This window comes from Coenobita brevimanus, chromosome 73 (genome assembly GCF_032717465.1).
Source record: "Coenobita brevimanus isolate Jiangsu-jjx chromosome 73, ASM3271746v2, whole genome shotgun sequence".
Classification (NCBI taxonomy): Eukaryota; Metazoa; Arthropoda; class Malacostraca; order Decapoda; family Coenobitidae; genus Coenobita; species Coenobita brevimanus.
Genome location: NC_137026.1, coordinates 4,855,837 through 4,881,945, shown reverse-complemented (window position 1 = coordinate 4,881,945; position 26,109 = coordinate 4,855,837). Strand labels below are relative to the sequence as shown.

Sequence of the window (26,109 nt, the reverse complement as noted above, 5' to 3'; positions counted from 1 at the left end):
AGCCCTAGTGACAGCACATGCAGGGAACACATCAGGGACATCACAATCCCGGGACACAGCCACTGGCTCACTAGACAACTGAGGAGCTGGACACACTTGACTTCCACCAATATCATTTCCAAGTAAGAAAGTTACACCTGACATTGGGAGTGTCTCAACCAACCCAACCATAACAGAACCATTAACAAAACCAGACTCTAAATTCACTCTGCACAGAGGGACAGAGAAGTAATTATTCCCTACACCTTGTAAGATTACAGTTTCATCAGAGGAATTAAAATTAGAGCCTAGAACACTGGTCAGCATAAGGGATTGGCAAGCACCTGTATCACGATATATTTGAACTGATTTCCTGTCATTACTGTCCAGAGGACTGACAAAACCATCAGACAGGAAATTAGCACATGAACTCTTGAGAGTGTCACCCACGTTACTGCTCAAAAGAGGAGCTCCATCATGAGAATTTAAGTTACCCCTCAAAGCAGGTTCAGTTAACTCAGTTAAAGAATTCTGGGAACTCTCAAGAGTGGACACTAGACCAATTGACTGAATATGTAAAGACTCCTTTTTGTTCACATCACGCTGTCTCCTGAAACATCTCTCCGTAGTATGACCAAGCTTACTACAATAAGTACATTTACTTTTCTGAAATCTAGAGGTGAAGCTGGTATTTACTTCCTGAGAAACATCATCCTTATTCTCTTTCCTGTTACCTGTACTCTGAGTAGAGGCAACGTACTTACTCTCAGCTTTCCCTTTTTCTCTAGAATATCTCTTGTGAGTGAGAACATACTCATCAGCTAAAACTGCAGCATCAGACAAATTATCTATTCTTTTCTCATCAAGATATAGGCTTACATCTTTATAAATACACCTTTTGAAATCCTCCAGCAAAATCATCTGCTTAAATTTACCAAAATCAGAATCCACATTCTTAGAATTTAACCACTGCTCTAACAGATCTTCTTTGATTTTTGCATACTCAACATGGGATTGCTTATCTTGCTTGTAAGTTGTCCTAAATTTTACTCTATAGGCTTCAGGAACAAGCTCATAGGCCTTAAGAATCAAGCTCTTAACTACATCATAATTATCAGACTGATCCTGAGGCAAAGATGCATAAGTTACTTGAGCTTTACCGGTGAGAACAGTTTGAAGGAGTACTGGCCAATACTCCTTAGGCCAATTAAAACCTGTAGCTACCCTCTCAAACAACTGAAAATACTTTGTTAAATCAGATTCATTAAAAGGAGGGACAAGTTTAACATTTTTAGCCACATCAAAATCATCAGAGCTAGATGATCCAGTTCCACCTTGTTTCATGCGATACTCATGGTCTGCCTGAATCCTGGCAAGTTCAATTTGTGCCTGAGCCTGTACCTGTGCCTCTTCAATACGAGCCTGAGATTCCGCCTCCTTAGCCTGAGACTCAGCCTCCTTAGCACGTGCTTGAAATTCAGCTTCCTTCACACGAGCCTCCTGCAGGGCTAGCTGTAACTTAGCTAATTCAATCTGCGTTTGCTCATTTGGAGGAGTTACATTAAACAAGCTTTTATTAATCATGCCAACAATTTGATCTTTAGAATGATGAGAGTGAACTGCAATTCCCAATTGTTGAGCAACAAGCTTAAGTTCATTCTTTGTTCTGTTTTCTATATCACACACTGTTTGCACATTTGACAAAAAATCTTTGGCTTCATCAAGTGTAGTAATAGTAGCCATCATGAATAAGTAACAGTCACAAAATATCAAGCAATATCCTTATGATAATATCCTGAATATCCTGGCGAGGTCGCCAAATTTATGTTACGGAACAGAGAAAGATAATGTACACTTTAAGTGAGAATACGAAGAGTCACTACTGTCCCATAAAGTTCCAGGTTCAAAACAAAAGAGTTAGGTAAAATTACAAGTTAAAGTTTAATGCTTAAATTAACAACAAAACATTCAGGACTCATAAGGATAATGTAATGGCAAATAAACAGGTTTAAATATATGGTTAACTGCAATAGCCTCTATTAACACGAAATTAGCAAGAGTAAATTTATCTAAGTCAGCCCTGATAAAATGAGATACCAGATAATACTCAGTGAATGCCAGATAAATAATTACAGATACAAACTATTATCAAAAATGACTGACACAAAGAACCCCACATGAATTACAAAAACTTCACTAGGCCTACAAATTAAACTTATGCTATACAGTACAAGAAAAAATGCAATAACAGTTATACTCAAATTACACACAGCTGCTAGATGGTTGGAGACTTCTTGAGCACTCACAAGAATAATATCTGTACAGGGGAGGACAGAGATGTGAACAAAATGAGGAGCAGATCTAAGTGGCAATGATGCAGAGACTGAGCTCATTATATAGGGGCCAGGAGAGCTTGATACAACTTGTAATGAGGACGCGCAAATGAAGCCATGGGGACAAAGAGATGACAATCCCGCAAAGTATAACAGAGATGTCGACTTACTCTACTATAACGGTAGAAGGGGGGGACTGAGGCAGAACACGCTCGTGATCAAACATGCAGCAACTGTGCGTCAAAATTACACAAAGGATGATGAAATCATAGGCTATGTAACACATGATATAGGGCAGATTTGAAGTTGTACCTTTAGGTTTTGGTTTCATGTTGATATTACGAATTTGAAAGGAGTTATGGTGAGAGAAAGATTTTTTTGTGTTTATTTTTGGGGCCTACAGAATGGGGCTTGGCCCAGTCTGTAGGCCCAAAATATAACCAGGTGATCAGAAGGTCATAGCCCATCATCCCTGCAATTTTAGTCAAAATCGCACCAGTAGTTTTCGCTTAAAGTTGTTAACAGACAGACAGACAAACAAACAAACAAACAGACAAAACGAGTGAAAACAATACCCATCCCCAAGCACCTCCGGGAGGGAACGGGTAGTTACTTGCGTGTTGGGCCTGTATTTTCGTCGGTTATGAAGGCTCCCTAACACCTCTTCCTTAGCGATTTATTATTTGGATATGACTGGTTAGTATAATTCTGCGCGTCATTTCTGCAGACTATGGCGATATAAGAATCGCTTAGGAAGATGTGTTAGGCAGCTTCCTTAACTGGACGAAATAAAATGAAAGTCTCTTACTTTTGATCATCACTTATGGAAGGAGGGAGAGGAACGGGGAGGCCGAGGATGAGATGAAGGGATAGAGTGGAGAGGTATATGAGAGAGGGGGGAGTGAGCTGGGAGAAGAGTAGTGAAATGGGTTGGGGGGCAAGGCGACATGGAGGCGATTTGTTTGTAACCACCCCTTATGGGATTGCGGTGTCTGGCAATAGATAGATAGATAGATTTATGGAACGCCTGTGGTTATCTGGTATGGTTAGTCTGCATCCCACAATACATCGTTCATCCAGCAACAGTATTACTGGAAAGGTCTATTACGCTCCATCTCCTTCGCTTATTTCAGAAATTATCGCCAGAATTAGGAAGCTTGCATTCCAGTTTGTAATCAAGCATACGACCCTTAATTTCAAGATACAAGGTCCAAGTCGGGCCGAAAGTGTTTAATTTTTTATGTAGGTATATGTGGAGCTACTATACGTGGTGAAACCCTTTGGCCTATCAGATGGAGCCAGGATTCCTTGGGCTTGAATAATGAATGAATGGAAGCGTGGCCCACTGAATCGGGCAAACTTTGGCTGTCTGGACGCTGCTACTCCTCACCCTGCCCTGGGGTGGGAAAGGGGGTCTGGATGATGATGATAATTTAAAGTTTCCATATGTGGGTACAAGTCTTCTAAAGTGAATGATACATACAAAAATGTCTGTATTTTCTAAGTCCGTGTGTTATGCTAAATAGTCTTTGTTTATTTTATTTTCTTCATTATGGCCCACCTTTACCAAGGTGGAGCGATAATATTGTTGCCAGCGTGTGTGTGTGTGTGTGTGTGTGTGTGTGTGTGTGTGTGTGTGTGTGTGTGTGTGTGTGTATCTGTTACCATTACATCTCATGAACGGCTTGAGCCGTCAACATGAAACCTGCATGGTATCAAGATATGGCCAAAATCTTGGAAGAGTTCAAAAAAGGGCACTCGGGGTCAAGGTCAGGGTCACCTGACTGTCAAAGGTCAACTACACGGGCATCTGGCAGCGCTCATGACTGGAATGTCACTCAGCCATATTGCAGAACTTCTGCCTATCAGAATTCTTTCATTCCCCGAACTGCATCTCTCTGGAACTCGCTTCCCAAGAGTTGTTTCCCTCCAAATTTCAACCCACAGCTGTTCAAGTCTAACTGTTACAGATATTTTATGAACAGAGGACACCAGTAATCTGGTGTATGGATTATTTTTTTTTTTAATTCATTTGTTTTTCCTTCCTCTGTTGTAAAAAAAAAAAAAAAAAAAAACTAGTCAGATGGATTGGCTTTTGTGTGAGACGCGGCGACTGAATTCCTTAGAGTTTTGAGAATTTTCATCACATTTGGTTTTTAAGCAGCGTGTAACTTGGCCAACAGCATATTCTGGTGGGCGATTAGCATTCGGCTCCCGAATGCTTTTCTCTCATTTTTTTTTTTTTTTCCCATAGTCTGTGCTGCCTTCCTTTCTCGTGAAGCAAGCCTGGTTTATTCGTGGACCATTGAGAGAAAAATATCGTTCAGAGCCACATTCATATGTAAACAGACTGCCTCATCTCAGAGTCTGGGAGAGTAGGCGGTAGGATGGATAGTTGAATGGATGGTTGGATGGATGGTTGGAAGGATGGTTAAGTGAATGGAAGGATGAATGGTTGGGTGGTCGGCTGGATGGATGGAAGGAAGGATGGATGGGTGGATGGAAGGAAGGATGATTGAGTGGATGGAAGGATGGATGGTTGGATGGATGGAAGGATGGATGGTTGGATGGATGGAAGGATGGAAGGATGGATGGTTGGATGGATGGAAGGATGGATGGTTGGATGGATAGAAGGATGGATGGTTGGATGGATGGGAGGATGGATGGGTGGATGGATGGAAGGAAGGATGGTTGGGTGGAAGGAAGAATGGATGGGTGATTGGATGGATGGTTGAATGGGTAGATGGAAGGATGGATGGTTAGGGATAGATGTTTAGGTGGATGGAAGGATGGATGGTTAGGGATGGATGGTTAGGTGGATGGAAGGATGGATGGTTAGGTGGATGGAAGGATGGATGGTTAGGTGGATGGAAGGATGGATTGTTAGGTGGATTGAAGGATGGATGGTTAGATGGATGGAAGGATGGATGGTTAGATGGATGGAAGGATGGATGATTGAGTGGATGGAGGAATGGATGACTGGGTGGATGGAATGATGGATGGTTGGGTGGATGGAATGATGGATGGTTGGGTGGATGGAAAGAAGGATGGTTGGGTGGATGGAAGGATGAGTGGTTGGGTGGATGGAAGGATGGATGATTGGGTGGATGGAAGGATGGATGTTAGATGGATGGAAAATGGTTGGTTGGGTGGATGGAAGGATGGATGACTGGGTGGATGGAAGGATGGATGTTAGATGAATGGGAGGATGGATGGTTGGGTGGAAGAGAGGATGGATGATTGGGTGGATGGGAGGATGAATGTTAGATGGATGGAAGGATGGATGGTTGGGTGGAAGCAAGGATGGATGGTTGGGTGGATGGAAGGAGGGATAGTTGGGTGGATGGAGGGATGGATGGATAGATGGATGAAAGGATGGTTGGTTGGGTGGAAGGAAGGATGGATGGTTGGGTGGAAGGAAGGATGGATGGTTGGGTGGATGGAGGGATGGATGGTTGGGTGGATGGAAACATGGATGGGTAAAACAAACAAAAAATGCTAGTAAAGAGCTTAGAATTAGAGACAGAATTAAATATCCGAGAGAGGAAATGAAGAGGGGACGACGGGAGAGAGGGAAATGAGGAATAGGAGGGAATGGAGGAAAAAAGAGAAAGAGAATGTAATGACCGAAGGATAAGGAGAGAAACACGAGAGTAGAGAGAGAGGGAGACATAGAGAGAGAGGGAAAAACTGGAAATGATAAGGAACAGCAGAGGGTGAAGGAAGGGAAATGAGAGAGGGAGGAGAGAGAATGTAAACAGGTGGAAGTGAAAGATTGTGGGTAGGGAGAGAGAGAGAGAGAGAGACAGACAGAGACAGAGACAGAGACAGACAGACAGACAGACAGACAGACAGACAGAAACAGCGACAGAGGCAGAGGCAGACAGACAGAAAGAGAGACAGACAGACCGATAGAGCCACAGGCAGAGACAGAGGCAGACAGAGGACCAGACAGAGCGCCAGAGAGACAGGCCAAGGAACACAGTGAGAGGAGTGTCAACATGAGGCGGGGACACTGACAAAGATTATCACTCAACCTGTTCCTTACGATGACCTCTTTTATACTTTCCCTTTCCTGCCTTGAGATGAGAATAAGCTTGGGGTGATGTCATGTAGTTGTTGTTGTTGTTGAGTTGATGTTATTGTTATAGTTGTTATTGATAGTGTTATTGTTACTGAATATTGTTGGGGGCGGGATGGGTATGTTTGCATAACAGACAGCAGGGCAGCCTCTTTTACCAGTGCCACCGCGTGAAGGCCCCTTCTCCAATAACCAAAAGTTACATTAAACCTATCTATTACCACACCTCCTCTCTAGAACTTAAGAAAATCGTAAGAAGATATAAAGAATTTCACTGAGAAAGACGTCACTGTTGAGAGAGACTTCTCCCTTCAAGACAGAAGGCTACTCTCAAGGTGAAGGAAACTGTCTGGGGGTAGTTTTTTTTTTTATGTGAGGAAGAAGGAACCAAAGGCAACGAGCCCGCAAAACTGTTCCTTCCAAGAGAAAAACAAAATGCAAGAGAGAGCCAAATCCAAGATCCGATCATTTCGAGATGCCTGAACACACTGCGTTTAAAAGACTGGAGATCATAGGAAGCAGGAAATACAGACAGAGGGAAACAGTTCCAGAGTTGACCTGTTGCATAAATGAAAGACTGAGAGTAACGGTTAGCTCTTGCATTAGAGAATCGGACAGAAATGGGATGAGAGTTTGTTGCAAGATGAGTGCTACGCGCCCGTCCTGCATGCAGACAGTTCAGAGGAGCAGTGACCATTGAAGTAGCGATAGAAAAAAGACAAAGATGCAACAGTGCGGCGAAGAGACAGAGGTTAAAGGGAGTCAGTCAGAGGAGGAGAGTTAATGAGGCAAAAAGCCTTTGACTCCACCCTGTTGAGAAGAGCTGTATGTGGGGAGCCTCCCCACACATGAGAGTTGTACTCCACGCAGGGGCGGATAAAACCCCTGTATAGAGTCAACAATTGTGCAGGGGTAAAGAAGGAACGGAGTCGGCTTAGCACACCCAATCTCTTGGAAGCAGATTTTACAAGGGATGTAATATGATCTTTCCAAGATAAGTCCCGAGTAAATGAAACCCCAAGCATGTTCACGGATGATGCAGGATTAAGCCGGATAATATTAAACATTAGTGGGTATACCTGTGGAAGATTTTGTCTGGTTGATAGATGCAAAAACTGAGTCTTTGATGCATTAAAAACAACCAGATTATTTTTACCCTAGTTAGAGATACGAGCCAAGTCAGACATTAGGTGTGACAAAGCCTCATCCCTTGTTTGTTGAAGTAACTGCTGAGATGGACGTTGCGGGAATCGAATGGAAAGATGAAGGGTGGAGTCATCAGCATATGAGTGGATAGGGTTAGATGTACAGCTTAGAAGGTCAATGATGAAAAAAAAGAAGAGAGTTGGTGATAGGACAGAGCCCTGAGTAACACCACTGTTAATAGATCTAGAAGAACGATGGCCATCTACAACAGCAGCTATAGAACGACCAGAATGGAAGCGAGAGATGAAGGCACAGATAGAAGGATAAAAACCGTAAGAGGGCAGTTTGGAAATTAAAGATTTATCCCAGACTCGATCGAAAGCCTTTGAGATGTCAAGTGCAATGGCAAAGCTTTCGCCAAAGTCCCGAAAGAAGGATGACCAGGAGTCTGAAAGGTAGGTGAGAAGATCGCCTGTGGAGCGTCCCTGACAGAACCCATACTGACGATCAGAAAGAAGGTTGTGATAGGAAAGATGCTTTAAAATTTTTCTATTAAGAACAGACTCGAAAACCTTTGAGATACAGGATGTTAAAGCAATTGGACGATAGTTAGAGGGTTGGGAATGGTCACCCTTCTTTGGGACTGGCTGAATGAGAGCAAACTTTCAGCAAGAAGGAAAGGTACAAGTTGGTAGACAAAGGCAAAAGGGTTTGCCTAGGCAGGGTGTAAGCACAGAAGCACAGTTCTTGAGAACAACAGGAGGGACTCCATCAGGCCCATATGCCTTATTAGTATTGAGGATCGTGATCGCAGAAAATACATCAGTTGAAGAAATTTCAATGTCAGCCACGAGGAAGTCAGAGGGGGGAAGTGATGGAGGAACAACACCGGAATCGTCTGAGGTGGAATTGGAGGAGAAAGTCTGAGCGAAGAGATCTACTTTATCAGTAGAAGAAATAGCCACAGAGCCATCAGAGGAAAAAAGAGGAGGGAGGGATGATGAAGTAAAGTTGTTAGGAAGATTTTTGGCAAGGTGCCAGAAGGAGCGGGAAGAATTCGAGTTGGAGAGTTGAGAGCATTTAGTACGGATGAAATTATTTTAGCAGAGCAAAGAACAGACTTAGCACGATTCCGGGCAGAAACGTATAAAAGATGTGAGTCAGGGGTGGTGTTGGCTCCAGTACCTTTTATAGGCCCTCTCCTCGTTGCGGACAGCATTAGAACAAGCGTGATTAAACCAAGGCTTTCGTGCATTAGTCAGAGGATATGAGAAAGGAATGTATGGTTCCATGCCCGAGAGAATAACCTCCATAATGTGCAAGGCACACCCAGATGGCTTCAGGCCATGGAAGCAGTAATCATTCCAGGGAAAATCAAAGATGTACTGTCTGAGGGCCTCCCAATCCACAGCTCCAAAATGCCACAGACGACGTTTCTTTGGAGGGTCCGCAGGCCGTACTGGAGAGATAGGACAGGTTAAGGTGATAAGGTTGTGATCAGAGGAGCCCAACAGAGAGAAAAGATTAACAGTGTAAGCAGAAGGATTAGTTATAAGGATGAGGTCAAGTATGTTGGAACTCTCTCCAAGGCAGTCAGGAATACAGGTAGGGTGCTGTACAAGCTGCTCTAGGTCATTAAGGATAGAAAAGGTGTAGGCTTGTTCACCAGGTGGATCAGTGAAAGGAGAGGAGAGCCAAAGTGGTGGTGAACATTGAAATCTCCTAGAATGGAGATTTCAGAGAAAGGAGAAATGGATAGAATGTGTTCCATCGTGGAAGTAAGATAGTCGAAGAATTTTTGATAGTTAGTAGAATTAGGAGATAAGTAAACAGGGCAGATATATTTAGTCAGAAAATGAAAGGAAAGACGAAGCCAGAGTGTAGAGAATTCAGAAGAATCGAGTTCAGGAACACGGGATAAGTTGTTGAGTATATCTACACAACAGCCACCTTTGGCATTGAAATGAGTATGGAGAAAGTAGGAGGATACAGAAAAGGGTCTGCTGTCAGTTGCCTCAGACAGCTGAGTCTCAGTTAGAAAAAGAAGGTGAGGTTTAGTGAAGGAGAGGTTGTGCTCAACAGAGCGAAAGTTAGAGGAAAGGCCGCGAATGTTGCAGAATTGAAGAAGAGAGTCAGACAGTGGTTCCAGGCATCTTGAGTCGTCACTGGGAGAGGGGCGGAAGGTGGGGGCATTTATGGTCCACCCCCCCCTGGGGACTCTGAGGCTATGTTATTCGACGCCATTTTTTTTTTTTTTTTTAAATTTTGGAAAAGGAAGTGTGGTGTGTACTGTGCATGTAGTTTGGTGTTGATAGTTAAAGAAACTTGTATTGGAGAGTATGTAGGCCTACTCTCTGTGTTACTGAAACACAGAAAAAGTTCAGCAAAGGGAATGGTCTGGAACTAGTCCCGAGGGCTAACGAAAATTTCTGACGTACTGAAGAGGAATATACCAAGAGAATATATGGAGAGAGAGAGAGAGAGAGAGAGAGAGAGGGGGGGGGCAGGGAGGATGAGATGCAGAGAAGAATGAGGAGAGGAAGAAGAAGAGGAGAGAGACTGAAAGGGAGAGGGAGAGAGAGAAAGGATGGAGGGAAAAAATGAGACGAGGTAGTTAAATGGAGAGAAGGATGATGATTTCATGATGTGGGTGATTAAAGAGAAGGTGGTGCAGAGAACTAAGATAGATAGACAGATAGAACACAGATAGATAGATAGACGATATATATATAGGTAGATAGATAGATAGATAGATAGATAAACGAGAGAGAGAGAGAGAGAGAGAGAGAGAGAGAGGCTGGTAAAGGGTGGGAAGTATGGAGAAAATAAAGGAGGGAAAGAGGAAGAAGACCGAGACAGGAGGGAGAAATATAAACAAATGAGACATGGAGAGAATAAAAGAACAGAGGAGAGAATGGAGAGGAAAGAAAGAAATAACAGAGAAAGAGAAGATAGGAGAGGAGAGGAGAGGAGAGGAGAGAAAAGAAGAGAAAAGAGAAAAAGGAGAGGGAGTCTGGGAAGTCATCTTCGGAAATGCGTCCCCGAAAAGTCCGTTATAATATAGTTTGCATAATGAGAGAGAGAGAGAGAGAGAGAGAGAGAGAGAGAGAGAGAGAGAAAGGGAGAGAGAGAGAGTTAAGAAGAGAAATAGAAGTTAAAGGGGGAAAAAAATCGAGGGAGAAAAGGAAAGAAAGGTTATATGAGGGAAAAGGAAGAAGAGGACGAAGAGAAAGAGGAAGAAAAGGAGGAAGAGGAGGAAGAAGAAAAGGAAGATGAGGGAGAGGAAAAGAGGTGAAGAAAAGACTAAGGGGAGTGTGGAGGAAGACAGTGAGTAAAAACCAAGCAATAGAAAGCAGTTTGGTGAAAAGGTGAAGTAAAAGAATGTAGTTTTGAGAAATATATCTAAGAAATGAAGAAGGTGACTGAGATGGAGAGGAAGACGGGACAAGATCTGGCATTCTTGTCGGTTAAAGAAGCTCCCTAAGACCTGATCTTTAGATATTTATTTGGGGCTATGGCTGGTTTATATCCTTGGTATGTTTTTTTATGCACAGACGAAATTAGGATTTGTATAACATGGAGGACAGTAAGGTGCAATAAGCAAAATGAGTCGCTTAGGAAAAGTTGTTTGGGAGCATCCTTATTAGGGGAGAATACCGGCCTCAGACTATCTCGTACTGGCTCGAATCAGCGTGAACCGAACTGCCTTGATCTCTGACCTCTCCTAACCTTGATACAAATATTCTGACTGATAGACAAACTCAAAGTATAATTAATATTTTTTTTCTGCATGATTTCATAATGTGATATATTACTGTATAATATGCTGTAGTTCGGTGCAATGCGTTGTAGTTCGCTACGTGACGTTACAACACTGCGTCTCAGTGTAATGTATTACCTCACAACACATTACGTTATTACGCAATAACTACATTGTTCAGTTCATTATGGCAGTTCAACACATTACGTCACAGTACATTGCATACCTTAATTACGTTGCAGTACATTACGTCACAGTACATTGCATACCTTAATTACGTTGCAGTACATTACGTCATATACATTACCTACCTTAATTACGTTGCAGTACATTACGTCACATACATTACCTACCTTAATTACGTTGCAGTACATTACGTCACATACATTACCTACCTTAATTACGTTGCAGTACATTACGTCACATACATTACCTAACTCAATTACGTTGCAGTACATGTGGGCGATTGTGTGTGTGTATGCGCCAACACAAGATCGTGCTAGAAGAGTGAGAGAAGAGTTCTGGACAAATGTAGAAGTGTGCATGGAAAAGTTTGGAAGGAATGAGAGAGTGTTTTTGATTGGTGATATGAATGGTAAAGTTGGGAATGTGAAGGTGGATGGAATAGTTGGTGAGTGGGGTGTGCCTGCTGAGGTAGATGAGAATGGGAGTGCGTTAGTGGACATTTGTGCTGGGAGGGGGTTGGTGATAGATAATACCCTCTTCAGGCATAAAATGATCCACAGGTATACATGGCGAGTGATGAGAAGGGTGGGTGGTGAACTGAGTGAAAGGAAGGCAATGATTGATTATGTGTGTGTGGACGAAAGGATGCGAAGATGTATATTGGATGTAAGAGTTTATAGAGGTTGGGGGAGTGGACTTTCTGACCACTACTTGGTGGTGGCCAGAATTAAAGTTCAAGTAAGATGGAGGAATAGAAGAAGGGAAAGACGAGAGGAAGGAGTAGTTGCAAGGAGAGTGGAAAGGTTACAAGAGGATGAGAAAAAGGCAGAGTATAAGAGAGAAGTGGAGGAACGATTGGGCAAATATGAATTGGAGCAGATGGGGGACGTGGAAGGTGTGTGTAGAATATTTACAGAAGAAATATGTGCAGCATGTGATGTGGTGTGTGGAAGGAAAAGAAGACGGAGGGGGGTGCAAGGAACAGCGTGGTGGACTGAAGAGGTGAAACGGGCTGTGGCACAAAAGAAGAAAGCATACAATGAATAGATGAGAAATAGGGGCGTGGAAGAAGTTGAGAGGCGGAAGAGAGAGTTATATGTAGAAAGAAAGAGAGAGGTGAAAAGATTAGTAAGAGAGAGTAAGAAGAGAGTGGATGAAGAATTTGGAAGGAATTTGAGTGAAAAGTGGAGGGACTCTAAGAAAATGTTCTGGAAAGAGGTGAAAAGAGTAAGACAGGGTGGAAGTGAAGTTAGCAGGGGAGTGAAAGATAAAAATGGTAGATTACCAGTGGAGAAGGGAGAAAAAGTGAGCAGATGGAGAGAACACTTTAAGGAATTGTTGAACGTGGAGGATGGAAGTAATGCGAGTATAAGTGGCTGGGGAATGGCTGGGAGAAGGAGGGAGGTGAGAAGACAGGAAGAAATCAGTAGGATAGAAGTTGTGGAAGCAATGAAGAAAGTTAAATCAGGGAAAGCCCCAGGAATTGATGGAGTGTGTGGTGAAATGCTGAAGCATGGGGGAGAGATATTAGTAGAATGGATGTGGAAGATGTGCAGATTGGCCTGGGAGGAAGGTAGAGTCCCGGAGGATTGGAAGTCAGGTATAATTATTCCCTTGTACAAAGGAAAAGGGGAAAAAGAAGTGTGTGGTAATCATAGGGGCATTTGTCTTCTTAGTATAATAGGAAAAGTGTATGGTAGGATACTTATTGACAGAGTTAGAGAAAGAACAGAGAAATTAGTTGGAGAAGAACAGGGAGGCTTTAGGAAGGAAAGAGGTTGTGTAGATCAGATATTCATTCTCAGATCTTAAGTGGAAAAGTTTCTAGAGAAGGGAAAGAAGTTGTATGCGGCTTTCATGGATTTGAAGAAAGCATATGACAGGGTGGATAGACTAGGATTGTGGAAAGTGTTAAAAATATATGGAGTAGATGGGAAGTTGTTGAATGCTGTGAAGAGTATGTACGATGGTGCGAAGGCTGCAGTGCGTGTGGATGGTGAACTAAGTGAATTTTTCTCTTTGAAAGTTGGGTTGAAACAGGGATGTGTCAAGTCTCCATGGTTGTTCAATCTGTACATGGATGGGGTAATAAAAGAGGTACAAGGTAGGGTAGTGGATGCTGGAGTGGCCCTGGTGAGAGAGGATAGTGTTTGGAAACTCCCTGTACTGTTGTTTGCAGATGATACTGTGTTGTTGAGTGAAGACCAAGGGGAGCTGCAAGGCTTGGTGGATGAGTTTGAGAGAGTGTGTAAGAAACGGAATCTAAAGGTGAATGTAGGGAAGAGTAAAGTGATGGTCTTTGAGAGAGGTGAAGTCAGTGAATGTACAGTGAGGTTGGATGGTGAGGAATTGGAAAATGTGAGTACGTTTAAGTACTTGGGTAGTGTGATGAGTAAGGATGGAGGTTTGGAGGGTGGAGTGCTTGAAAGGGTACAGCAGGGAAGAAAGGTTGCTGGTTCTTTGAAAGCAGTGATAAGAAACAGGGAAGTGAGCATGGAAGTGAAAAAGTTACTACATGACAGTATTGTGATACCAACTCTAACGTACGGAAGTGAAGCTTGGACGTTGTTGGAAGGACACAAGTCAAGAGTGAGAGCCGTGGAAATGAGTTATTTAAGAGGAGCCTGTGGAGTCACATGGAGAGACAGGCTGACGAATGAGGATATAAAGGAGCGTTGTGGTGTTGATGTGGATGTGATAGGAAGCGTTATGAGGAACACACTGAGGTGGTTTGGCCATGTGGAGAGGATGGAGGATGAAAGACTGACGAAGAGAGTGTATGTGAGTGAGGTGGAGGGGGAAAGAGGGAGGGGGAGGCCGAGGATGAGATGGAGAGATGGGGTGGAGAGGTATATGAGAGAGGGGGGTGTGAGTTGGGAGCAGGGGAGTGAAATGGCGGGGGACAGGGCGACTTGAAGGCGATTTGTCTGTGGCCACCCCAAACGGGATTGAGGCGTCTGGCAATAGATAGATAGATAGACATTACGTCACATACATTACCTACCTTAATTACGTTGCAGTACATTACGTCACATACATTACCTAACTTAATTACGTTGCAGTACATTACGTCACATACATTACCTACCTTAAGTACGTTGCAGTACATTACGTCACATACATTACCTACCTTAATTACGTTGCAGTACATTACCTACCTTAATTACGTTGCAGTACATTACGTCACAGTACATTACCTACATTAATTACGTTGCAGTACATTACGTCACATACATTACCTACCTTAATTACGTTGCAGTACATTACGTCACAGTACATTACCTACCTTAATTACGTTGCAGTACATTACGTCACAGTACATTACCTACCTTAATTACATTGCAATACATTACCTACCTTAATTACGTTGCAGTACATTACGTCACGGTCAATTATAGTACAGTAAATTACTGACGAAGAGAGTGTATGTGAGTGAGGTGGAGGGGGAAGAGGGAGGGGGAGGCCGAGGATGAGATGGAGGGATGGGGTGGAGAGGTATATGAGAGAGGGAGGGGTGAGTTGGGAGCAGGGCAGTGAAATGGCGGGGGACAGGGCGACGTGGAGGCGATTTGTTTGTGGCCACCCCAAACGGGATTGAGGCGTCTGGCGATAGATAGATAGATAGATAGAAATTACAATACAGTACATTACTTCAATGTAAATTATAGTACATTGTCACAGTAAGTTCTGCTACAATACATACGTCTCAGTGTGTTATGTAAATATCGTGGGAGTGATTTACTGTGCAGCACGTGACAGTTAAGTACGTCACAGTTCATTACCTTACAGTGAATTATGTCACACTACAGTAAATACAGGTCATTACGCAATTAAGTTATATCTCATTACGTCCCACGCAGTGCATTACGTCATAAATAAATAGTCTCGCGAACGTTATAATTGATTACATTGGGTCAACTGGAAGTAATAAATATAAGGGAAATATTCGAGGTCGCATAGAAGGTTCCGTAACACCTCTTCCTTAAAGTTTTATATTCCATATCCTTTAACATTCTCTTATATAATAGTTTCATATCTCCAAAAATAGCTCTGTTTAACTCACTGCCAATCAAGGGGATACTGAGGTGTGATGTGCAGAATAAGTCGCTAAGGAAAAGGTGTCACGTAATCCGCAAACCCACATATACTGTAGATACCACCCCAGGAACAAGGAACTAAGTCAAGACCCATTCACCTTTGTGCTTGCCCTTCTTTGTCCTGCCCCGAGACACACTCCATCAGTCTTGTGAGGTGGAGGCGCCCTTGCTAGTCACACTGCTAGTCACTGACACTGCAAGGATAAATCATCATCATCATCAACATCATCATCATCATCATCATCATCATCGTCATCATCATCATCATCATCATCATTAGCATCATCGTCATCATCATCGTCAGCAGCAGCAGCATCACCATCACCATCATCTTCATCACCATCATCATCATCATCATCACCATGACCTCCATCATCATCCCATTATCATCATCATTATCATCATCACTATCATCAACATCATCGTCACTAATCACCATTACCATCATCATCGTCACTAGAATCACCATCACTATCATCATCATCATCATCATCTTCATCACCATCATCATTAGTACCATGATCATCATCACAATCGTCATCACCAGCATCACCATCACCTTTTTTACACCCTGGATGATTGAAGGAGATCAGTAACAGAAACCATGAAAGACAACGTAAGGAAGTGGGAGAACTATCATCATGTCCAGTGAAATGGGCCACTCACTCATTCACATGGCATTTAAGCCCCTGGAATCCTGGCCCTATATTGTAGGCCTCCAGCAGTGAAGGGAAAATATGTTGTTAATGGGCATCACGAAACAGAGCCTTTCGATTGTCTTTCCTCGTTATTTTGTACTCTCTCTCTCTCTCTCTCTCTCTCTCTCTCTCTCTCTCTCTCTCTCTCTCAAATCTGCTGGGAATCTACACTAACCGATAAATATAGTCTTTGTTAATATATATTTGGTTGGATTAAGCTAGGTTACAGTACAGTACGTTTGTCTCCTAAATGGATAATCTTAATTGTCTGTCTACTATCTATCTATTGCTAGACGCCTTAATCCCGTAAGGGGTGGCCACAAACAAATCGCCTCCATGTCGCCCTGCCCCCGCCATTTCACTGCCCTGCTCCCAGCTCACACCCTCCTCTCTCATATATCTCTCACCTCCATCCCTCCATCTCATTTTTGGCCTCCCCCTACTTCTCTCCCCCTCCATCTCAGTCACACACTCTCCTCGTCAGTCTCTCGCTTTCCATCCTTTCCACATCTAATACCACTTAACGCAAGCGTACAAACCCTGCAAGACACAGAATGAGTAGGTTCTATTTATGGTTATTCCTGCTATTGCTTAACCCTTGTCTGTCTCATCGACCACACCCATCGACCACAAGTAAGCAACTTCGGTAGGGCCGTCCTACACATACAGGACAGTTCTTACACCGTGTAGGGATCCAGCGCCCCCGTGTGGTAGACAGCGCCACCCCGTGTAGATTTCTCGTATGCATCGCCCCACAAATTCAATATTTCCTCAGTGAAATACGAGTTTTATAACGGTTCATAAAAACATCATTAAACCCACAAAGTTATAAACCCTATTGGCTCATAAAACTAGCCTGTATAATGAATGGCCCAGGTTTGAATTTATACAGGGCATTATATCGACCATTATCATCAACAGAAGAAAACCTCTAACCTGTATAAAACTGATCAGATACTTTGATATTATATGCATGGATGCGGAGACTGTCTATGACAGGATGCTTACCTTTCAGAAGCTTCTCTGGGTTTGAATTCTTGTGATCGGTGCAGCTCGTTTCACGCACCTTCGAGCGAGAGACGATAAGGCTATTGAATTTGGATTAAGAGTACGCTTCGAGACAGCTAACACCTTGCTTATTTTACCTTGCCAATATTAGTTTCCATCTTCTTTTATGTTGCATATTTATTTATTAATTCATCTATTTATTTTCATGTGAGTCAGCTATGCTCATACTAAGACTGGCTATCAAGGCATAATACTGTTAGCGAAAATACGCTTTGATGTCACCCTCTGTTAGCGAATCGCTAGTATGAAGCATTTAAGATTCAAGGGACCGATTGACAAACTCTCTCTCTCTCTCTCTCTCTCTCTCTCTCTCTCTCTCTCTCCAGGGTCGTGTGGGACGGAATCGTGTTAGAGAAAACGAGGAACTTTCAGTCACTGGAGGGAGGGACTTGCGTTGATTTTGATTTGATAACTAGTTTTTATTTCGAGGGTCAAAGGGAATGTCCTCGGTCTTTATTTGTTTTGGAAGAGAGAGAGAGAGAGAGAGAGAGTTAAAAAGGGAATACTGAAACATCATCATTATCATCATCATCATCATCTCCCACTATCGTATGAAGTGGGCAGGACCAGGAACAAGAACTCACACAAACAGGAAGCCATCAACAACGCTGCTAGTCATACTGGTAATACATCCACTTACTCATTATTCAATCTTTCGAAATTCACGGCTGGATCCCTAAGTAATAAGTTGAAAAAAAAAAACGATACGCATGTAGGATAGACCATTGCATCGAATGCCAAGGTAGAAGAGGGCTGTAATGCAAGTCTGTGTGTTTCTTCCGTGTTTTTCATTATGCATTTTTTATATTTAAAATGCGTGACCTAAAGAACAGTGCCCCCGAAATATACCATAGTGCCCCCGACAACAGGGCAAGCAAAATACAGCTCAGTATGCCCGAGGATGTACCGACACCCCCACACGGACCCCACGGGGTAGCCGCCACCAGTCAGAACCACTCCCGGCAACAGCGACATATGTAAGCCCAGGCCGTGCGCCCCTATGTCACACAGCCACCACGCCATCGCCGCCGTAGGAGAAAGACACTACCTTCACGGAGTGGGATTATTGAACCAGCTAGGGGTGGAGTTGTCATAGGCACTCCAGACGGCGCCCCTCCAGTAGAGACGGCCTATGGTCGCTCCCATCCTCTTGAGACGATCTATGGTCGCTCCGAAAGTGCTCCGGTAGAGACGGCCTATTGTCGCTCCCATCCTCATGAGACGATCTATGGTTGCTCTGACAGTGCTCCGGTAGAGACGGCCTATTGTTGCTCCCATCCTCGTGAGACGATCTATGGTCGCTCCGACAGAGCTTTGGTAGAGACGGCCTATTGTCGCTCCCATCCTCGTGAGACGATCTATGGTCGCTCCGACAGTGCTCCGGTAGAGACGGCCTATTGTCGCTCCCCTCCTCGTGAGACGACATATTGTCGCTCCCCTCCTCGTGAGACGATATATTGTCGCTCCAAGAGTGTCTTGGTAGAGACGGCCTATTGTCGCTCCCTTCCTCGTGAGATGATCTATTGTCGCTCTGAGGGTGTGTAGAAAGAGGTAAGGAGAGAGACGTCACTATGGCAGGAGACTAGAGCCCAGGCTTCCCATCCCAGAGTGGCCCAGACAGGCCTCACAGCCTTCCCTGGCCTCTGCTCCCTACGTCTGGCTCTAGAGCAGACGCACCTGACGGTCCCCAGTGGAAGTCACTGCCGCAGCCCTCCTCTGTCGGCGCCCCTAGACGCTGGAGACCGCAGTCTGCAGTCTCTCTCGGTTCTCCCCAGGACACCCGGGCGCGATCTCCCTACGCCCCCACGACGCCATAAGGCTCTCACTACAGGCCGAGACTTACAACAGAGGTTCCTGGAGCTGTTCGGCCCCAGTCCCGAGGGCCACACTCCTGAGCCCAGCCCGGAAACCATGGGTAGCCCAGGACGCGAGAGGATATAGTTATCCCATGCCCTCCTGGCACGCCTCACACTGGCGGTGCCCCTGGCCCGGCAGGATCGCCGACGACATGTTCCTGCCTATCCCCATGATGAATATGTGTGATATTGCAGCACAAGTGATTTAGGTTAAGTGTGATTTCCCCTAGTATAAGTATTGTGCAGTGACTTCATATAGTGAATATCGGGGCGAATGAGACCACAGTGAGCAACTAAAGGACGAGTGTGTGGAACAAGATCTGATGAACTATATTTATGAGTGACGTCTCTTACATACAATTAGTAAGCCTGTGCCGCCTGGAGATTCCTCTGTAGTGACATACCCCTACTACTGCGAGCTCTAAATGAATATTATGAAGGAGAGTATTAATGGTATGCCCTTCCCCCTCCACGCTGCCCATAAATCTTGTTTATCAATCTCTCTCACTCCAATATCCCGAGTAAGTGTGAATCAAGAATAAAATCAATTACCAAAGTCCCTTGGCTAGTGGAAACCGTATAAACTTCACGGCTAATATCTGCCTCTCTCCAGTATTACCATAACTTTCCCCTAGCCGTCACAAGTCACTCCCCGCACCCTCCCCTATCTCCTCCTCCGCGTACCCCCGCGCTCCCGTGCGCGCCTATATTCACTGCACCCTTGATACACTAGGATTGATTGTGTTGTCATTAATTAAAGCAAGTATCCTGCGAGATACCCATATCCTAGATAAGGTTTTATATTGCTATGTATTGTGCTGTAATATCTGCTGACCTGTCCTGTGTCTGATTGCGGTAATATACGTGTAAAGGTTGTTGCCTAGAGTTTTTGTGTCCTGCCTCTCTTTATTGCACTAAGCTCCGGTCTCGAAAGAGGACCCCGCTCCACGTTAGGTGTAATAGGAACGAGAAGTCGAGCCTAATTTCACCTAGCATTACAATATTAATTCTGCGTAAAGTGTAGCTCCATTCCTACTTCATTCATACACCTTCATCCATCGTCAACAGAGTAATAAAATCAAGGGCAAGAAATACGTAACTTAATAAAATGAAAAACACGTGTTGAAGGTAATGTTATGAAAATACTGTACCTTTTACATTGGGATAGATGCTGGTGCGGTGGTTAACATGTGCAGCTCGAATCTGAAAGATCCAGCGGTCGTTTCTCTAGCCGGTGCAGACGGACGGCCTCAGTTTGCGTCCCCCTCATCACCCAGTCTTATCATTAGGGACCTGAATGGAACATTGACTAGTGTGGTTCTTGTTCTAGAGGAAGGCTGAGATTTTAACACCTTGGTTGTCTGTCACAATGACCTTCCTGTAATCGACTGGTATTTACCAAAATTTTTTTCTTCGGCTCCTCCTCCTCCTCCTCCTTCTTTTTCTCCTCCTCCCCTTCGTTTTCTCCTCCTCCTTCTCCTTCTCCTCCGCTTCTTCTTCCTCCTCCTTCTCCTCTAACACTAACCGTATTCTCGTCACCAGGATGACTGCACACAACCAAGCTGCCAGTAGAGTGACCCCCATTGCCATCCCGTCTACCCTCACCAACAATCACGCACCGGGAGGTGAAGGATCAAGTAGTCAGCAGGAAGCAAGAGGTCAGCAGGAGGCAACAGGTCATAGGTCACGAGGTCACGGAAAAGGAGGTGGCCTGGAAGTGGATGGTGTGGAGCAGGGTGACTTGGAAGACCTATACAGTGAGGAGTTTCCTGATGGTGCTGGCTTCAGTGTGGATGAGACCAAGGTGAATTCAGTGTTTATATCACTGACTAGATATGGATTTTCTCCCTTTAATTCCCCTACTTAATTAGAGAAACGTTTGTAAATTTTCCTTCTTAGATAAACGTTTGCGAATTTTCCTGCTTATGTAGATAAACGTTTGCGAATTTTCCTGCTTAATAAGGGAATAGTTTGTAAATTTTCTTGCTTAATTAGAGGAAACGTTTGTGAATTTTCCTGTTAAGAGAAACATTTATAAGTTTTCCTGCTTAGAGAAAAGTTTGTGAATTTCCCTGCTTTATTAGGGGAAAACGTCTGTGAATATTGCTGCCTAAATAGGGAAAAAAGTTTGTGATTTTTCCTGCTTAATTAGAGAAACGTTTGTAAACTTTTCCGCTTAACCAGAGAATCGTTTGTGAATTTTCCCGTTTAATTAGAGAAACGTTTGTGAATTTTTCTGCTTGGAGAAGCGTTTGTGAATTTTCCTTCTTAATCAGAGAAACGTTTGTGAATTTTCCTCCCTAATTAGAGAAACGTTTGTGAATTTTCCTGCTTGGTGAAACATTTGTGAATTTTCCTGCTTGGTGAAACATTTGTGAATTTTCCTGCTTAATTAGGGAACCATTTGTGAATTTTGCGGCTTAATTAGAGAAAACGTTTGTGAATTTTCCTACTTAATTAGAGAAAACATTTGTGAAGAGATTAATTAAGATATTTTTACCCCTTCACTATAAATGGTTTCTTCCAAGTTAGCATGTTTGTCTCAAGGAAGGGAAATTGCACTATGAGAGAGGCAACGTTGATTCTAGTCCGTTCACCTTAACTTGGCCCAGATGTTCGTCCTTTTGTCAGCTTAATATCCGTAACTCACTGGCATACAGTGGTATTACTACAGCCCTCTCCATGATTTCCATAGCACTTCTTCGTGACTGGCACCATATCCTAGTTTTAATCTTGTGTTATAGCTCAGCATTCAAGACGAAGAGATGATAATTTTAGGCCAAGTCTAAGTGAACAGGGTATAGCAAATGCGTGAGATTTCGCTAAGTTTGCCTCTTATAGGTAAATGATTGTATTGTTTTGTATTTGTATCTAGTAAAGTGTAAACAAACCAATCGCAAAACAAACAGACTAGGGTGCCATTCAAATCAAAGTTGCTTCAAACCGTAGGAGGATTTACTGCGCCTCAGGGAAAGGACTATCTAATCCTTGTACCATTTTCACTCATTTTCTTCTCGTCAGGTGTCAAGTTCAGCCGGCAAGGGGTTAAGACGAGCCTCGAGGGACTTGGACCTGTCGCATTATTCCCACACAGGTAGGTCCAGTAGGTAATTAGGCTGTATGCTCACCTAGCTTACCTTTAATTAAGAAATGATGATATGGCATTGAGATAGGTGAGCAGGAGTTTGTTTATTCATATCTATACCCATTTAGTTAATTATTATCATCATCATCATCATCATTATCATCATGGCCTCTCCTACCCACCTGAGGAGAGAGAGAGAGAGAGAGAGAGAGAGAGAGAGAGAGAACCATCAACGGTATCCCCAGTGAAAAATGGGCCAGACACTCATTCACTCATCAGTCAAGCCCCCGGAATCCTGGCTCTTTCTCACGTTATATTTTGTGGTGGTATTTTTGTCTTATAAATGGGCTTCGTATTACCTGCCAATTACTATTATACTTTATCTATGCCTTAATGACACCCATACACCCAACTGGCATCAGTCTAAGGCATCATCTTCTCGACTAGTAGTAGTAGCAGTAGTAGTAGTTGTAGTAGTAGTAGTAGTAGTAGTTGTAGTAGTGGGACTATTATTATTATTATTATTTTATTATTATTATTATTATTATTATTATTATTATTATTATTATTTATTATTATTATTATTGTTATTATTATTATTATTATTATTATTATTGTTATTATTACTATTATTATTATCATCATCATGCCTTGTGTGATCTAAGCTTTCTCCTCGCCACCAGAGTCTGCCCCCCAGCTGCGGTACACGCCCATCGAGCAGACAGTGACCCCTGGGGATCCTGTGTCCCTCAAATGCTCCGCCGTGGGGTCACCTGTACCTGTCATTACCTGGACACGCGACCACCAGCCCCTCCTGCCATCACAAAGGTACACTGATGAATAAATAAACAAAAAGTATGTCCACAATGTACGAAACAGTAAGGTACAGTGAACGAAGCATACTGAGACAAGCATAACAACCCTACCGAGACCATAGGCGGTGCTTCGTTCTGTACCGAAACAGTGCCACTCATCCTGGCAGATCCTTAGAGGTGTCATGAATTCTGGAAAAGCGCTTATGATATGAACGATAGGAAAATGGAAGTGTTCAGAATTGTTCATCATTTCCCCCCTGTCTTCAGAACATGAGGGAGCGGTTTTCACGCAGCCCTGGAAATGGAATGGGGTCAAAATTTCATGATTAGGATGGTTTTAATATTTTCCTTCTCCAGCCAACTTCAGGGAACTTGATTCAGCTGAGAGTGAGTTATGAGAGATACAGAGTGTTTAGAAAGTATTAAAATGCACTCTGCTTTCTACCCGTGTTCAGGACAAGCGTGCAGCTAATATTTTCGTGGTTAGGACAGTTTTAATATTTTTCCTTTCCAACTGCGAGTGAGTCATAGGAGCGGCAGAGTGTTTACAAAGTGTTAAAGTGTACTGTGCTTTCTCCCCGTGTTTAGGACGACGGTGGGCAGCTTCCGCACGGCCTTGGGGGAGGTAGTGAGCCACGTGAACTTGAGCGCCGTGACAGTACGTGAAGGTGGCACGTACACCTGCACGGCACACAACACGCACGGCTCCCAGGCGCACTCAGCCAGACTCAATGTTTACGGTGAGTTTGCTTGTGTTTCTTGAGTCCATTATTGTCATCATCATAGTCATCACTACCACACCCACCATCATCATCACCATCATCCCAGCCTAACTTATCCTACCCTGAGCCACGTGTGTATATTCTGGGGAAGACATTTCTGTCTATCCATCCGTCTATCTCTCTATCTACCTGTCTATCTATTTGTCTGTCTGTCTGTCTAGTTATCTGTCTTTCTATCTATCTACCTATCTGTCTTTGTATCTATCACTGTCTGTCTAGCCATTTATCTGTCTATCTATCTACCTATCTGTCTTTGTATCTATCACTGTCTGTCTAGCCATTTATCTATCTATCTATCTACCTATCTGTCTTTGTGTCTACCTATCTATCTATCGTTCTTTGTGTCTGCCCATCGATCCGTCTATATCTATCCATTCATCTTTCTGTGTTTCTATCTACTTATCTATGGACAGACGTCTGAAATTCAGAAAGGGTGGCCACAAACAAATCGCCTCCTCAAGACCATGACATTGTGATTCCACGCTTTACCCTGGTGTACACAAATGATTTTTTTTTTTTCATACAATAGCAGTATAAAGGGAGGACAAAAAAAATCCATACACCTAATTACGGGTGACCTCCTTTCATAAAAAAAATTGCTCCAACATAACCGATTCCCACCTCACTGTGAAGGGGTCAATGTAGTCAGCCACGATCCCTCTCTCGTCACTACGTCAAGCCAGCAGCGTGGCAGTATCTCTAAAATTACAATCCTTCTTTCATTGGTCAGCCTTCTGTCTCCAAGGACGGTACGTGACGGTGAACGTTCATGGTTAAGTTAAATACACGGGTCATCAAGCTGCCCTGCCCCATGTATTTTCCACGACACGATCTACATGTTTATCGGTGAAAATTTGATAGAGATTGATGATAGTAACGGAAGCTGATGAGGAAGTTTTCTGGCTATAGTCCGTTCACTTTAACTTGGCCCATATTTTTACCCATTTGCAGCTTATCTCACGTAGCTCAGTGGCAGGGGAAGACAATACAGTGCCTCTTGACACTTCCTGTAGCACTTCTTCGTGACTAGCACCATATAATCTAGGGGTAATCTGTTGCTATAACCCAACGTTCAAGACAAGGTGGTAGCAGTTTTAGGCCAAGGTAAAATGAACGGAGTATAGTGTATAGGTCTAGCTGTCAAAGACCATACATCTGTTGCAATGAACTTAATCAGCTCATCTTTTTCCAGTCAGTCAGTCGCTCTAGGACAGACATACAGTACATCTTCTCTGTCCTTCAGCTGCCATGTTCTCCTCCCACATAATCCATTTCTCACATTATCTCATTTCACATCATCTCCCCAACTGAATCTCTTCACCAAACGACTCATTTCCCTTCCTTCCCCCCTCAGGACCCCCCTTCGTACGCGCCATGCCAAACGTGACCTCCGTGGCGGGTGAGGACGTGCATCTGTGGTGTCCCGCAGGGGGTTATCCCGCCCCCACCATTACCTGGCGACGAGGGGGCGACCCCCTACCGTCATCACTCAGGTAATTTTCAACCACCACTTCTATAACCACCAGAATTTCGTAGAAATAGAGGTTTATTTTTTTATAGATGCCATGAACATAGGTACAATGATATAGTCAAAAGGAGAGAAATTACGTGCAATTGCAATGACAAGGTAGCGACTCTCTCTCATCACTGAGTTCACATTGCAACAGTAGGCCACGGGAGGGATTCATAAACATACAGTTAAGAGATTTTTTTTTTTTTTTAGATGCCATCGACATAGGCACAACGATACAGTCACAAGGAGAGAAATTATATACAGTAGTTATGACGAGGCGGTGACGTTCTCTCATCATCACCGACTTAACTTTCCAATAAGAGGCCACGAGAGGGATTCACAGATAAATTTATGATTACCCTGTCATAACCAAGATTTTTCAAAGAAGAGTTTGAGACAAGGGAAGATTCCACAGTACCCCTTTCCTTGTCTTTCCTGAATAATAAAATAGGTGATAATTTCTCTCCTGCAAGCAACATTTATTTCGGTACAGGCAACAAGGGACACAGCAAGATTCTACCCCTTCCTTCTGCTTCCTGAAAAAAAAAAAAAATGCCACAGAAATTTCATCCTAATTTGTATGTATGTGTGAGTTGTAGGTGGGGGCACTCCCCATCCACTCACTCGATGTAATGCTGCTTTGGGTGTCAGCCCATTCCTCTCTTCCTGCTTCCTCTTCTTTCTTCCCTTGCTTCTTTCCTCTCCCTTCT

The 26,109-nt window shown here is 43.5% G+C and overlaps 1 pseudogene; it reads left to right on the top strand.

The window, feature by feature from the left end:
- LOC145407425 (cell adhesion molecule Dscam2-like) overlaps positions 1 to 26,109 on the top strand; it is a 174,185-nt pseudogene that overhangs the window by 76,046 nt on the left and 72,030 nt on the right.